The sequence below is a fragment of the Pseudonaja textilis genome, chromosome Z, assembly GCF_049901715.1.
Source record: "Pseudonaja textilis isolate UNSWEBS1 chromosome Z, rPseTex1.2, whole genome shotgun sequence".
NCBI lineage: Eukaryota > Metazoa > Chordata > Lepidosauria > Squamata > Elapidae > Pseudonaja > Pseudonaja textilis.
The window spans coordinates 118,363,744-118,375,143 of NC_142008.1; the positions used below are offsets into that span (position 1 = coordinate 118,363,744).

Consider the following 11,400-nt stretch of genomic DNA (forward strand, 5'->3'; position numbering starts at 1 on the left):
CCTATTTTTCTACTTGCATTTTTACATGCTTCAGAACTGCTAGGTTGGCAGAAGCAGGGATAAGTAAGTGAGCCCATTCCATTATGTGGAACTAGGGATTCGAACCACCGGACTGTTGACCTTTCTGACCAACAAGCTCAGTGTCTTACCCACTACATCCCTTTAATAAATGAATAAATAACCCCAATTAATTATTTAATTGACTCTTAACTCTTAACTTATAGACATCTCATTTAAACTTAGTATCCTTGCAGAAAAAAATGTTTACATGATACAATAACTTCATTTTATTAGTTGTTTCTTAGTTTAGTTCTGGCTTAAGAACAATGACAAAACATTTTGGGAAAAAGATACATCCCATTAACCCAGCACTGGAGGACAAAATGGAGAAGATCTCCACAGCCACCATGGCTTTTCCTCTGGTGCTCAGATAGGTTGGAACAAAGGAGATCCACACACTGCAGAAAGCCAACATGCTAAATGTGATGAACTTGGCTTCATTAAAGGTGTCAGGTAAATTACGGGCAAAGTATGCCACAATAAAGCTGACAATAGCCAAGAAGCCCAGATAGCCCAATACACAATAAAACATGAAGATGGAGCCTTCATTGCATTGCAAAATCATCATTTCTGTAAGGGAATTCATGTCTAACTGAGGAAATGGAGGAGATGTTGCCAGCCACAGAATGCAAAGACCTGCTTGAAGAAAAGAACAGGAAAGAACAATAGAAAGTGCCAATCTTTTCCCCACCCATTTTCTCATTGAAGAACCTGGCTTAGTAGCCATAAAAGCTACAACCACGGTAATAGTTTTAGCTAACACACAAGAAATAGCAACTGAGAAGATGATGACAAATGCTGGTTGACGGAGAAGGCAGGTTACTTTCCCTGGCTGACCAAGGAATAACAAGGAAGATAAAAAGCATAGTAAGAGGACAATAAGGAGAGTGTAAGAGAGGTCCCGGTTGTTGGCCTTGACAATGGGGGTATCTCTACACTTAAGGAAAATTCTGAGCGCACTGATTGTCATTAAAGAAAAGAAAAGAGCAGCTGAGGCCAAACCGATTCCTAAAGATTCTTCAATGGACAGGAAACTCATTGTTTTGTTAAGGCATCGATCTTGCACTTTGCTTGGATACTGATCCTCAGGACATTTGAAACAATCATCTGTGTCTGGATAAAAAATATCAAAAAGAAAATCATTTATTATCTATTTCTTTCTGAGATTTCTGTTCTTCTGTTTGGAAACAAACATTCCTTCCAATCTCACTTAGCCATGGCCTTGTTTTCTAAGCAGAATTTCTGAAATTTAGAAAATAAAGTGAGTTACAGTGTCTTTTTGTGTGTATGTGTGTATGTGTGTGTGTGTCTCTCTCTCTTTCTCTCCAACATTGATTATTGCATTTCTCAGCCAATTTTACAACAATTACATGGATAATTTTCAATTTCCTTCCAGTTCCACCTATTATATTGCCACTTACACTAATGCTTTGGATTACTACCGTATAAAAGGTGTCTGGGCTGAAATTTGCCTTTGGTCACTATGTAAATAGTTTGGGTTTTGAATTCTGGGATAAAAATGCATATAAGAAAATATGGCATCTGTGGATGCTATATCCTACAAGATGTCATAGTATTCTCAAATATGAGAGATTATTAATAACTGAGTTTTATAGGGATTATGCTTGTTTGTTGCTTTAAAGGGTGGGAAAATCTCATAGTTAGTAAGAAATAGAACAAATTGTAATTTTTGAGAGAATAATTTATCTGCAGCCATTGTCTCCAAAAATAGAAGAACTTTATAACTGACCTGTCTTGCTTGAAATCTTCCCCTCTGGACAGGGAATACAATCATAGCAACAGAAGGTTTTCTCTTCAGATTTTCTCTTCCAATATCCGGGATGACAGAAACTGGAAGAACCTGTTCATAACATGAAAAATGTTGAACAATTAGTTGCCAAGTTGTTAAGTTTTTCATCATTTGAAAACAAAATCAAATAATAATCCTATAAAGAGCATCATGGCCAACAGAAATTGACTGTACACATGAGTATTGTAATAGTGGTATTTGTATTATAAGTAGATAATCAGAACTTTTTAAGATCTAATAAAAGACTAAAATATCAAGGTATAACTTTAAAAGGTTTAATAATGAATGATAATAAGTTTTAATAAAATACTAAAGGGAATGTTTAAAATATTAGTTTGAATATAGAGTTTAATGGATTAATGTGTTGATTGCTATGGATTTATTATTGTAGTATTGGTTTCTGAAATAGTAGAATGTACTAAACAGAATCTGATTGGGATTTAGGTGTTATTTTAAATTTTAATTTAGGGGAATGATAGAAAGGCATCATACTCCGATTAGTGATTCCAGGGGAAACTATTCTTTCTTAAATTGGAAATGAGACAGATGTAAATGGAGAAATGGACAAAGATATAAAAATATTTTTTTTTAAAGCAAGATTAAATATATAAAACAGAATTAAGATGAGGCAAAAGTGGAGAGGAGTTATATAATAGATATAGAATGGTAAATAAGATGGGTAATAGTATATAAGAAGAGCGTGAATTCAATTGAAGTCCATACAAAAAGAGGTAATCTGGGGCCAAGTTACTTTCTAGAAGAAAGTTTTTATGTTTTTATGTCTATGTCTTATGTGTGTGTGTTTAATTAAGAATTAAAAAATAAAATCTCGGAGGAAGACTAGATGAGAATAATTATAAACAAGCCAGAGGAAAATATAAAGTTGATGACTGGATAGCAGATAAATCAGAAAGGAAATATGATTGAATAATGATTAAAGAGAAACAATGTGGAATTTGGTAAAGGGAATTTACGTGTTTATATGGAAATGGGATAAATTATAAGTACATGATATAAAGCAGTATGTTACCTGCCTTGTAAGGATCTACAATGGAAAGAGGTTTTATGTTTTTAATGTTTAATGATGTTTTGTTTTGTTTGTTTGTTTGTAAAATCAATAAAGCTTGTTTAAAAAAAAAAGAAATTGACTGTAGACATTATAAGTGATTTCCCCCTGCCCCCCATTGTTTCATTTTTCATTTCCGAGGAAGTTGTAAAAATATAAGCATTCTACATGCTTGCAATCCATACTGATTAAAACCACAGAGAAAAAGAAATTTCTTTCAAAAGAATAAGAAACTGGAAGACCTGATTAAAGGGATTCACCAAGTTTTTCTCAATTGGTATAAAGGAGAAACATAACGCATGTTTTAGGAAAATGTGTGCAATGATCTGATCTATTGAAGATTACCCATACCTGATTAAAATCTTTGTGCCATGCAATCAAATTTTCATTAATAATCAATTCATTTCCATCTGGAGCATTGGGATCTAATCTTCCAACTTTCACTCTCTGGATTGATTTGTTTGAAAAGGTGATCATGTTGATGATGTCAAATCCTCCTCCAATTTCCATCTTTTCATTAAAAGACATACTTTCTCCTGCTGAGTTGTTGAAAGAAATGCCTTGAAGAAATGGGTGCAGCTACAGAGGAAGAGGTTGAGGGAGGGGAAGGGGAAGAAAAGAAGAAAGAGTAGGAGAAGGAGAGGGAGAGGCAGAAGGAGAAGAAGAGGAGGAGGAGGAAACAGAGGAAGTTTAAAGAATAGTGATCTTCTAAGAGATATTTTCCTTTTTCCCCAAATTTCTTTATTAAAAATAAATAAAGTTTTATTATACATTTTCTTTATTTTGTAGTACAGCTTCAATTTAACAACTGCGATATAGTGGTTGTATCAACATTATACATTTTGTATTCTATTATATCTTCTATCTTCAACCATTTAACTTTTCTTTATACAATACCATATTTATCTTTCTTATTCTATATGTTTATATTTTTAACTATCATTATACTCATGTTGTTTCTAGTACTTTGATCATCTTTCATTGCAGTTTTCTAATCTTTGCATCTCTTATCTAACCAATTGTACCAAATGGAATAATATTCTGATTCTCCTTTATTTTTTATTTCCACCGTCAACCTGTCCCTTTCAGCGCAATCAAATATTTTCCTTATTACCATTTCCTTTGTCGGTGTATTTCTGTTTTTCCAATTTTGTGTGTAGCTAATTCTCACAGCTGTTATTACATGAAGCATCAAGTACTGAATTTTCTTATTATATTCCAATATGCCCAATAGAAATAGCTCAGGTTTTAAGTCTATCTATTGTTTTATCATCTTCTCCAATCAATTTTTTATCTTTGCCCAATCTTTTTTCACCAATGGACAGGTCCACCACATATGGTAATATATTCCCTATGTTTGTTTACATTCTGATGTGCTATTTGGGAACATTTTTCTAATCTTGCTGGTGGTAGATGCCACTTATAGAACATTTTCTACAAATTTTCTCTATACACTGCTGACAATCTATAATTTTTCCCCACAGTTTTTGCCAATCATCCAACTCTATAGTTTACCCCCCAAAATTTGCCCAGGTTATCATATTTTCCTTTACTGTTTCTTTTTCTATGTTAAACCTCAGTAAGTAGTCATAACATTTTTAAAGTAACTTTTCATCCATCCCCTGTAATATCTTATCCAAATCTTGTGGTCCACTATAGAATCCATAACTCTCTGTGTCCTTCTTGTATTTCATCTGTAGTTTCTCCTTTATCCATGTAAGGGCTGAGGCTTGATAATATAGCTCCCAATCTGGTAACCCAAATCCTCCTTTACTTTTACTATCCTGTAACATTTTCAATTTGATCCATGGCTTTTCCCCCTAACCAAATAAATTTTGCTATTAGTCTATTTTTGAATAATTTTTTACTTAATTTTATTGGGATTACTTGAAATAATAATGAAAATTTTGGTAGGATGTTCATTTTAATTGTAGTTATTCTTCCAATTAGCAAGAGTTGTAATTTTTTCTACTTGGACAATTAGAAAAAGTTTCCCCAAATTTCTTTATGCAGCTTGATGCAATAAACATCAAGAATTAGCCTGGAGAGCATCACTATATACAGTAAGGAACACAATGATTTCCATTTTCATGGATATAAAAAAGCAGTGTATTACTGTGAATAATATTTCACATATTCCACTTCATTAGAAAGTGGAATGTAACCCAGAGGTAGAATTTACTGACTGCAGAATAGTGCTTTCCTTACCTATTTATAATGTATTGATGGATTTAATCTTAGCTATTTGAATGATATATTGTGCCTGAAAATATGGTTGAACTCATTTGTGATCTAAGTCATTTTTCTAGTAAATTTTTCACTTTTGTTGGACAACTTTACCTCAAAAGGTGGTAGATGTTCTGATTCTGGGATTTTATCCACCAAAGTTTTACTCTGACTGGATTCTTTTGAAAGTAAAGCTTGCAAAGAATGAGCTATAACATAGATACCATTATAGATGCTATAACTATGACCTGTCATTTGCATTTCAAAGAGAGGTCCAGGAAGAATGTCCAGTTTCTCCTCCCCAGTACATTTTTTAGGATTTGTTGTTAATCCTTCTGAATTATTCAAGGGACAGTCAAATGCTTGCTCCCAAAACCCTTTTAGAAATCCATCTCTTTGCCTCCAAAAAGGTTTTATTGTCTTCAGAAATTCTTTGAATGCTGGAACTTCACCTGAATGTATCTGAAAAGAAATTGTCCCATCAAACAATTGGAGATTCCAGGTCCTTACATTTCCTGTTAATATGAAGTCAACTTGACTTGTAGTGATCCATACCTTTTTAAGGGATGCATTTAACTTATCTTCAGGATCACTTAGAAATATGGGAGATATCATCCAGACAAGCATGTAAGACTCTCCATAAAGAATAAATACATTTGCTTTAATATCTCTGAAATGTATGTAAAAACTTGTAATTCGATCATGCAAGGAATGGATGTGATCCAATTGAAAACAATAGGGGGATTCTTTGTATGAAAGCTGGACAGATTCCATGCTGGGAAAGCATCACTTGTATCTTCTTCAAAAAGTGTTCTCCACTCTCATTTTCAACGGCAAAGAGTCCAACCCATTTCCATCCAAAATGTTGAAGCAATCGGATAATCCCAATATATATAAGACCTTCACTTGGTGCCATAAAATAAAAATAAGAAAAATTACTGATATAAAATTCTTTTGGGGGAAAGGATCCATATGGGAGCTAAAAGAAAACAAAAGAACTTTCATCAGAGGATTTTGGTTTTTCTGTTCATCTTCATGGATTTGTTTAAAAGCTGGTCAAATGAATTTATTGTTTAATTTATATTTCATTTTTCCTAGACTTGTCATATCTGTTACTATTTATATAAGGATTCCAGTGCAACATTGTTGAAATTATGAGAATCATTACTTTTCTCTTTTTTAAAAAAAAACATTCTTTAAAAAAAAATACAAAAATCTCATTTCCATTAACAGTTATTGTGTCATTGTATATACATGTTTCTTATTTTGTGACTATACATTATTTTTATCCTTATCCTTCACCCATTCGTACCACCTCTCCCATGTCGCGTAGTATTCTCAATCCTCTTTGCCTTTCAGTTCCATAGTGAATTTATCTAGTTCAGCACAGTCCATTATTTTTTTAATCAAAACTTTACCTGGTGGTATTTTATCACTCTTCCAATTTTGTGCCAATGTGATTCTTGCTGCAGTTAAGATGTTACAATAAGGTATCTTTTATCTTTACTCAAATTCCCTTTAATCATACCTAATAAAAATGTTTCAGGTTCCAATTTCAATTTATATTTTGTAATCTCAAAAAGCCATCTCTGTATTTTATTTTTGACCTCTATACATTGCCACCACATATGGAAAAACGTTCCTTTCTTTTGTTTGAACTTCCAGCATTCTGGTTTCAAGCTTGGATACATTTTCGCCAGTTGTGCCAGCGCTAAGTGCCATCCACAAAACATTTTATATTGATTGTCTTTGAATGCCATTGACAAACTCAGCTTCCAGTTCTTGGTCCAAGCCTTTTCCCACTCATCCAAATTTATATTATGACCCACATTTCTCACCCAGGCAATCATTGGTCCCTTAACAATTTCCTCCTCTAGATCTATCTCCAGTAAATAATTATATGTTTGTGTTATAAATTTTATATTCTTGCCTGTCAAGATTTGGTCCAATTTTTGTAAATCTTTATCTATCCCTAGCTCCTTTACATCTTTCTGAAATTTAGTTTGAATTTGCAAATATACTCACCAGTCCAATATTATCCCTTCTTCTTTTAGTTTATCCAGTGTTTTTAATTCCCCCTGTTCATCTACCAATTCTTTATATCTAATCATTTTTTTTAAATGTCCCTTGTATTTGGATATAATATACCTTCCAATTCTTATCCAATTTTATAGGTATTGTTTGAAAATTGTATAACAGTTTTGGTAGTGTGTTCATTTTTATGGCCGCTATTCGGCCTAATAGTGATAGTTGTAATTTTCCCCAATTGGCCAGAACTTTCTTTATCTGTAAAAGTAAATTCATATAATTATCCTTTTTTATGGAAGAGCATCTTCCTGTTAACCAAATTCCTAGATATTTAAGTTTTTTGACACTTTGTAATTCCAATTTCCTTTCCAATTCTTTTTTTTTTGACTTTCTGACAAGTTTTTGGTTATTACTTTTGTTTTATCTTTATTAATTTTTAGCCCTGCTACCTCCCGATATTCTTCTAATTCTTGAATTAGATAGGTCATTGACTCCATTGGATCTTCCACAAGAAACATGAAGTCATCTGCAAACACCTGTATTTTATATTCTTCTTTTGTGCTCTTCAGTCCAATTATCTCCTTTCTTTGTCTAATCTGATTTAAAAGCACTTCAATGGTCAAGATAAAAAGCAGAGATGACATTGGACATCCCTGCCTAACACCTTTCATAATCTTAAAGTTTTCAGTAATCTCCCCATTTTATAATTACCCTAGCTTTTTGGTTCGAATAAATTGTGCCAATCATTTTCTTGAATTTAGATCCAAATCCCATATTATTGACCTGTTGGATGAAGAACTGCCAGCTGAGATTGTCAAAGGCCTTCTGAGCATCCAAGAAAATCAATGCTGCCTGCTTTCCCGGGTGGGCCTCATAGTATTCTAATACATTTAATACTATGCTTATATTGATCCTTATCTGTCTAAAAGGTAGAAAGCCATTCTGGTCAATATGAATAAGTTCATTTAATATAATTTTTAATCTTTCCAACATTATTGTAACAAATATTTTATAGTGTAAGTTCAGGAGTGAGATTGGTCTATAATTTTTAATCTGTTTGTGATCTAAAACTTCTTTAGGAATTCGTGAGGTATTCACTTCTCTCCATGAATCAGGTAATTTGGCAAAGTCTAAGACCTCGTTGTACACATCTAACATCACTGGTTCAAGACATTTATAAATACATTTATACAGTTCTGCTGGAAGACCATCCGGCCCTGGCACCTTATTATCTTTCTGCCTTTCAACCACCCTTTTCAATTCCATCACTGTTATTTCCTTATTTAATATCTCTTTCTGTTCCTCTCTAATTTCTGGGAGACCTTTCCTTTTCAAATATTGTTCTATATTCTCAGGGTTTATTCCATCCTCCCTATATAGTTGTTCAAAATATTTTTGTACTATTTTCTTTTTCTCAGTCATTCAATATTCTAATTTTCCATCACCATCCTCCAATTCTTGTATCACCCTTCTTTCTCGTTCTAATCTTAATTTATGGGCTAACCATCTCCCTGGTTTATTTGCATGTTCAAAAAAAAACCTGTTTTGCCCTTTTCACCTCTTTAATGCTCTCTTCCTGATTTATAATGTTCAATTTATGCCTAGTAAGAATCATCTCCACATTTTTTCATCTTGTGTTTTTTTTTTTTTTTTGGTGTGTGTGTGTGTGTAATTACTTTCTAGGTCTTTAATATCCTCCTGTAATTTATTCTGATTTTACCATCTTTCCTTATTCCTTTTCGCTGTTTATGCTGTTACCAGCTCCCTCAAGACTACCTTTGCTGTATCCCATATATTCTGTAATGGTGTTTGCTCCACTGTATTTTCCTTTTTAAAAAAGTTCCATTTCTTTCTTAATTTTCTCTACAAAATCTTTCTCCTTTAAAATTTGGGGATTAAGTATCCACCTTCTACTCTTCCCTTTCTTTCCTTTCCAAATTATTTTTTTATGATCAGCCCATACATTTGTCATAATCTCTATCGTATCTAGTTGGTTTCCTAGTTCTGCGTTCATCCATGCCATGTCTAATCTAGACCACGATTTGTGTGGGTTAAAGTAGACCGTGAATTCTTTTTCCCCCAAATTTATTCTCCTCCATTGATCTATCAAATTTAGTTCCCGTGTCATATTGAAAAAGGATCTGGGCAAAATTTTCCTTTTCTTTTGGTTCTTTGAATTACTAAAATAATCCTTCCTTATATCTCTACCACATTAAGATCTCCAACAATGCATACATTATCTTGTCCCATCTCAACGATTCTCTCATGTAAATCCTTATAGAATTGTCTTTATTTTTCTCATTGGAACATGATCAAATACCAGCAAGTTAAAAGCCACCTTTACCAATCCAAGCTAATTTTAATTTTCAATCTCTTGCTAAGTATTGATTGAGAGTTTTTTACAATCATGTTTCTGTGGAGATAAACACATGACGATAAATGTTTAAAAAGGTTCTTAACTAAGCTCTGTAGAAATTTCCTCATTCCTGGACGTACCTGTGGAATTTTGTAGAACTCTACAATTTCTGCCATATGGAATGAAGTATCTGAACCAAGTCCTCCAATGATAGCCATGAGATTTTTCTCAAGTCCACATTTGTAGTTGGGCATAAGTCTGTTTGATTTGAAGAGCAGGTCCAGGGTGGTCCGATAAGTCATTCTGGCATCGTAATAGCTATCATGCATATGGAACCCAAGAGTAATATTGGACAAGATTTCTGGATTATCATTGATTTCCTTGACAGCAAAGGCGAAGGAAAGGACATGTTGGTAGAATTTTGTAGTCATACTGTAAGTAAAAATGGGAATGAATTAGTCGATCATCAAGAATAGCCATTTGTGCCTGTGATTGGAATTAAAAAGATTAAATTCCTTTTATACTGCTTCAAAGTATCATGGTGTGGGTGTTGTTGTGCATTACACTATATCATGCATTAAACAATACACTAATTTATATTTTTATATTTTCTATTAATTGCCAATGAGAAGGATGATATGTTCTGTTTCATTTAAAGGAAGCTAAACTTATTCCGCTTCTTTACTTTACGCTTATTTTAACCATTTTTGTTCTCCCATTTCTTCCTGTTTCTGAGAAAATCTGTTAAATGTGAAGAACATTTTCCCCATTTTGTATTGCTTGTATGCTTTTTATGGGGATAGGGGATCATTTCTGAACATCTTATATTAGGAATTCCTACTTTTATATATTTAATTAACCATTTTTGGTCTTCCATTTCCTCCTTTTTCTGAGAAAATATGTTAATTGTGCAGAACATTTTTTCATTGCTTTGATGAGGAGTGATCATTTCTGAACATCTTCTTATATTATGAATTTCTACTTTTATGCATTTATATTCTAGGCATTGGGAAATTTGTGGGTCTTTCAGATCTTGAATGTTCTCTTTCAAATATTTTGCCTCCCCAGTAAGTAGCATATTAAAAGCTTTGCAATGCTCTTCACAATACTAAAAATATTAACTAAGCCGATAAAAAATATCTGCCAAAAATAACCAAGCTTAGATAGCACCAAGAATTATATAGTTTATATCTGAGCTATACATGTTCTCATTAGTAATCTAGGTATTTCTTAGGCATTCAAATTCATACTTGTATCACTTTTTCTATAGAGACGTAGGATCTGAAATCTCAGGAAAAAAATCAAGAAATCTTGGCCTGACTTATCTGCCTCCCTGGAAACCATTGTGAGTCAAAGAAACTGATGTGGATTCTATAAATTATCATTAGGTGAAGAAAGGCATCAGATTTACTTACTCAGAAAATCCATATAACTCCTGAAATGGATGCTCATAAAATGAATGCTCACTGAATGCATAGATGATCTGTGAAGCCATCCCTCCAATAAGGAGATCTCCTGGTTGGTACCATTCATGTGGAACCGGAAAAGGATCAACCTCTGGACACTTGAGTGCATTCACTTTCATCACAGGTAAGATCAGGAAGAACAGTACATCAACAGCAAAAAAATCTTCTAAAAGAGATCTCCACCATACCAACCTACACCAATGGATCTGACTTAGCATCCTGGATTTTCCCAACACACCTTCTAAGAGAATAGCATCAACCTAAATCTTTAATTTCAATGGAGATTCAAAAATAAATAGTGACTGAGATTTCTACGACCCAAGTCTAAAATTGGTCTAATCAAAGAAAGAACAGATACTGGAGGAAATGAACCCAATAGCCCTGTTTG

At 33.2% G+C, this 11,400-nt stretch overlaps 1 pseudogene across 1 annotated transcript; it reads right to left on the reverse strand.

Annotated features, from left to right (window-relative positions):
* Positions 1-301: 301 nt before the first annotated feature.
* Positions 302-11,199, reverse strand: LOC148124335 (vomeronasal type-2 receptor 26-like; annotated as a pseudogene). The gene is made up of 6 exons (XR_015740165.1): positions 10,962-11,199; positions 9,687-9,978; positions 5,277-6,141; positions 3,229-3,515; positions 1,811-1,911; positions 302-1,173 (listed from the first exon to the last, which is right to left on the reverse strand). The product of XR_015740165.1 is annotated as a vomeronasal type-2 receptor 26-like (transcript).
* Positions 11,200-11,400: the final 201 nt, after the last annotated feature.